The sequence below is a fragment of the Brachyhypopomus gauderio genome, chromosome 6, assembly GCF_052324685.1.
Source record: "Brachyhypopomus gauderio isolate BG-103 chromosome 6, BGAUD_0.2, whole genome shotgun sequence".
Lineage (NCBI taxonomy): Eukaryota > Metazoa > Chordata > Actinopteri > Gymnotiformes > Hypopomidae > Brachyhypopomus > Brachyhypopomus gauderio.
This window is the reverse complement of record NC_135216.1, coordinates 28,988,285-28,994,490: the sequence shown is the minus strand read 5'-3', so window position 1 is coordinate 28,994,490 and position 6,206 is coordinate 28,988,285.

Below are 6,206 nucleotides of genomic sequence, written 5' to 3'. Positions count from 1 at the left end.
GGTACTGTGCCAGAGGTGAGGGAGGAGTTTATGATATCTGTGATGAGCATACCTGTCAAGTTTTGTATTTAAAAATACGGGACATTTCCCGTATATGACGTCATCGCCTAATTTGCATAATAAGTTATTTGCATATAGCCACAATCGAGGCTGTAGGAGAAACGAAAACATCTTTGGAGTGGCAAAAAGTGAAGAAAAAACACCCCAAATATGTTTTGAACTACAAATGAATAAAAAATAAAAAAAATCTAGTGGTATTTCTAGCTACAAATGGGGACATCTCCTGGGCATATTTCTGTGCCTTTAGCCCGCGTTTGTGTTTGGCAGATTGTTCGTGCTGACCATTGACTGGTGCTGACGGACATCGTTCCTTTCCCCATGAGAGACACTAAAATCACAGCTACATATCTTACAGAATGAGTAGCTATGCCCCTTCATGCTCCTCTTTAGGAAAGTAAATTCCCTGTCCCAGTCGTCAAAGTACTTACACGTACGCTTAGCTTTTTAGGCAGGACTGCCTTCTCTCGTTAAATCCATCTCGGATTTGTTGTTCCAGGTTTGCTCCCACTGTCGACACTAAACCCGCGAATTTTCAATTTTTATATTTTTAAAGCATTCATGTGCCGCGCCAAACAGATTATGTCACTAGCCTCGCGAGAACTGCTACCTGCAGTAGTCTGGGTGGTCTCATCCCTTTAGAAGAATTTGCATTTCGTGCTTCTGTTTCTTTTTGAGCCTGCTTGAAATTTAACTTCGAGATACGTGGACCATTACATTATATTCTTGTTTATTGTTTCCTTGAGTTTTATCCCAGTCTGTACAGGTTTAGGTAGCTTTTTAAGGGTCCCAAGACAACGTGTTGGTCAGATGAACCATGATAACTGTGGGCACAGACTAACCACATGCTAAACTAGTGCACATTTCTTGATCACAAGATTTCCCTTCGTTTTAGGTTAATTGCATTTCAAAAATATGGCTGATTTAAATGTGAATATCTTTGGACTGGCTTGATCAAATTTGACAATTAAGGCACTTTTTGTTTAGTTACATTGTGCTGCATCTAATAAAACTATTTTAAATGTGATTAAGTAATGTTGAAAAAAATGTCCAAGTCACTACATAATGTACAAACGCATTATTTTACAGAATAAAATAAATACAAAATAAATCTAAAGTACAAAATAAAATACAGTATATAAATATGTACAATGTAACATATGTACATACTAGCACCATATATATTAAATAAGTGACTTAGAGTTAAAGTCCTACTGTGTGCTGTTCAGCAGTCTGATGGCCAGGAGAAAGAAGCCATCTCTAAACCAGCTGGTTCTTGACTGAACGCATCTAAACCTATTCCCACTCTGCATCCTCGTGAACAGACGATGACTTGGATGGGTGGAGTCCTTTAAGATTTTAGTGGTTCTCCTCAGGCAGCGGCTGGTATACAGATCCTGGAGGTTTGGCAGTTGAGCTCTGGTAATGTGCTGGGCTATCTGAACCACCCTGTGCTGAGTTTTATGCTCCAGGGGACTCATGTACAAATAATTTCTTAATGAAACCTGGCATACGGACAAATCTAGAAAATGGGGTAAGCAAAAAAACAATCCGAATGTATCAAACCGTGCTTAAGCCGGAATACACGTACATTTCTTTTGTACATCCCAATCAACGTGGAATAGAGTGCACATGAGAGAGTGGCTGACTCCTCCTGTGACACGCCCCCCTATAAATAAGCAAATTCATTAAAATTTGCCCTGCACCAGAGGAGTTTCCTCTCTGATCTATCACAAACCATGGCTGTGTTTGAAATAGCCTACTACATACTACTGGCATACTGCTTGGGCCCCAAATCAGTATGCAGTATGCGAATAAAAAGAATTTTTCCAGTAAGCGAAACATTCCCGGATGACCTACTACTTCTGCGAAATATTCCAGTACGCGAACAGAGCTATCTTCGTGGTGTACTGCATCCCATCATGCAACGCTACGTTCACGTGACCCCGTAGTGTGCTATGCTTTTGTCACACTGGAAACTGTACTGCATACTACTACGGGGAGGAAGAAGAGGAACTTCACCGAATGTGAAGTTGAGACGCTCCTGAATGAGGCAGAGGCCCTGAAAAAATGTTTGTTTGGCACATTGTGGCATCACGGTAAAGCGCAAAAGGTCTGAGTGGGACAGCGTGTGAAGCTGTAAATGCTGTGGGGTCAGAACAACGCACACTGGCAGAAATAAAATAGTGGTCAGACATTAAGGTGGATGTGAAGCGCAGGCTGACTGCACATCGCCAGAGTGTGACCCAAACAGGCGGGGGGGCAGGAGATAGTGCCTTTATAGAAATGTGTGTGCAGTCACTCTGATTACATTAGGGAAACCGGCTATCGCTGCAAATTGTGCTTTAATATTTGCCTGGTCAAGTGCATAATATGGGACTTTATATACCTAGCTGACATGCAGATGATCCCATCCAAAACAGCTGGCATGGCCCAGCTCAAAGATGACTGGGACATCCCCGACCTGTCTGCCAGTTCTCTTTGAAACGAGCCAGTCGCCAGGAAGCCGAGCGTTGTCAGACCTGTAAAGGAACTGGCAATGTACGACTCCTCACGTTTCTCTCACCACATCACACCTGTTCTCCTTCACTCATCACAACATCACAACTGTTCTCCTTCACTCATCACCACATCACACCTGTTTACCTTCACTCATCACCTCATCACACCTGTTCTCCTTCATTCATCACCACATCACACCTGTTCTCTTTCACTCATCACCACATCACACCTGTTCTCTTTCACTCATCACTTCATCACACCTGTTCTCCTTCACTCATCACCACATCACACCTGTTCTCTTTCACTCATCACCACATCACACCTGTTCACCTTCACTCATCACCACATCACACCTGTTTCACTCATCACCACATCACACCTGTTCTCTTTCACTCATCACCACATCACACCTGTTCACTTTCACTCATCACCACATCACACCTGTTCACCTTCACTCATCACCACATCACACCTTTTTCACTCATCACCACATCACACCTGTTCTCTTTCACTCATCACCACATCACATCTGTTCACCTTCACTCATCACCACATCACACCTGTTCACCTTCACTCATCACCACATCACACCTGTTCTCTTTCACTCATCACCACATCACACCTGTTCTCCTTCACTCGTCACCCCATCACACCTGTTTACCTTCACTCATCACCACATCACACCTGTTCTCTTTCACTCATCACTTCAACACACCTGTTCTCCACTCATCACCACATCACACCTGTTCACCTTCACTCATCACCACATCACACCTGTTTCACTCATCACCACATCACACCTGTTCTCTTTCACTCATCACCACATCACACCTGTTCTCTTTCACTCATCACCACATCACACCTGTTCACCTTCACTCATCACCACATCACACCTTTTTCACTCATCACCACATCACACCTGTTCTCTTTCACTCATCACCACATCACATCTGTTCACCTTCACTCATCACCACATCACACCTGTTCACCTTCACTCATCACCACATCACACCTGTTCTCTTTCACTCATCACCACATCACACCTGTTCTCCTTCACTCGTCACCCCATCACACCTGTTTACCTTCACTCATCACCACATCACACCTGTTCTCTTTCACTCATCACTTCAACACACCTGTTCTCCACTCATCACCACATCACACCTGTTCACCTTCACTCATCACCACATCACACCTGTTTCACTCATCACCACATCACACCTGTTCTCTTTCACTCATCACCACATCACACCTGTTCTCTTTCACTCATCACCACATCACACCTGTTCACCTTCACTCATCACCACATCACACCTTTTTCACTCATCACCACATCACACCTGTTCTCTTTCACTCATCACCACATCACACCTGTTCACCTTCACTCATCACCACATCACACCTGTTCTCTTTCACTCATCACCACATCACACCTGTTCTCTTTCACTCATCACCACATCACACCTGTTCTCCTTCACTCGTCACCCCATCACACCTGTTTACCTTCACTCATCACCACATCACACCTGTTCTCTTTCACTCATCACTTCAACACACCTGTTCTCCACTCATCACCACATCACACCTGTTCACCTTCACTCATCACCACATCACACCTGTTTCACTCATCACCACATCACACCTGTTTCACTCATCACCACATCACACCTGTTCTCTTTCACTCATCACCACATCACACCTGTTCTCTTTCACTCATCACATCACACCTGTTTCACTCATCACCCCATCACACCTGTTTACCTTCACTCATCACCACATCTCACCTGTTCTCTTTCACTCATCACTTCATCACACCTGTTCTCCACTCATCACCCCATCACACCTGTTCTCCTTCACTCATCACCACATCACACCTGTTCTCTTTCACTCATCACATCACACCTGTTCTCCACTCATCACCACATCACACCTGTTCTCTTTCACTCATCACCACATCACATCTGTTCACCTTCACTCATCACCACATCACACCTGTTCACCTTCACTCATCACCACATCACACCTGTTCTCTTTCACTCATCACCACATCACACCTGTTCTCCTTCACTCGTCACCCCATCACACCTGTTTACCTTCACTCATCACCACATCACACCTGTTCTCTTTCACTCATCACTTCAACACACCTGTTCTCCACTCATCACCACATCACACCTGTTCACCTTCACTCATCACCACATCACACCTGTTTCACTCATCACCACATCACACCTGTTCTCTTTCACTCATCACCACATCACACCTGTTCTCTTTCACTCATCACCACATCACACCTGTTCACCTTCACTCATCACCACATCACACCTTTTTCACTCATCACCACATCACACCTGTTCTCTTTCACTCATCACCACATCACACCTGTTCACCTTCACTCATCACCACATCACACCTGTTCTCTTTCACTCATCACCACATCACACCTGTTCTCTTTCACTCATCACCACATCACACCTGTTCTCCTTCACTCGTCACCCCATCACACCTGTTTACCTTCACTCATCACCACATCACACCTGTTCTCTTTCACTCATCACTTCAACACACCTGTTCTCCACTCATCACCACATCACACCTGTTCACCTTCACTCATCACCACATCACACCTGTTTCACTCATCACCACATCACACCTGTTTCACTCATCACCACATCACACCTGTTCTCTTTCACTCATCACCACATCACACCTGTTCTCTTTCACTCATCACATCACACCTGTTTCACTCATCACCCCATCACACCTGTTTACCTTCACTCATCACCACATCTCACCTGTTCTCTTTCACTCATCACTTCATCACACCTGTTCTCCACTCATCACCCCATCACACCTGTTCTCCTTCACTCATCACCACATCACACCTGTTCTCTTTCACTCATCACATCACACCTGTTCTCCACTCATCACCACATCACACCTGTTTACCTTCACTCATCACCACATCACACCTGTTTACCTTCACTCATCACCACATCACACCTGTTCTCTTTCAGTCATCACCACATCACACCTGTTCTCCTTCACTCATCACCTCATCACACCTGTTCTCTTTCACTCATCACCACATCACACCTGTTCTCTTTCACTCATCACCACATCACACCTGTTTCACTCATCACCACATCACACCTGTTTCACTCATCACCACATCACACCTGTTCACCTTCACTCATCACCACATCACACCTGTTCTCTTTCACTCATCACCACATCACACCTGTTTCACTCATCACCACATCACACCTGTTCTCTTTGACTCATCACCACATCACACCTGTTCTCCTTCACTCATCACCACATCACACCTGTTCTCTTTCACTCATCACTTCATCACACCTGTTCTCCACTCATCACCACATCACACCTGTTCTCTTTCACTCATCACTTCATCACACCTGTTCTCCACTCATCACCACATCACACCTGTTCTCTTTCACTCATTACCACATCACACCTGTTCACCTTCACTCATCACCACATCACACCTGTTTACCTTCACTCATCACCACATCACACCTGTTCTCCACTCATCATCCCATCACACCTGTTCTCCTTCACTCATCACCACATCACACCTGTTCTCTTTCACTCATCACTTCATCACACCTGTTCTCCACTCATCA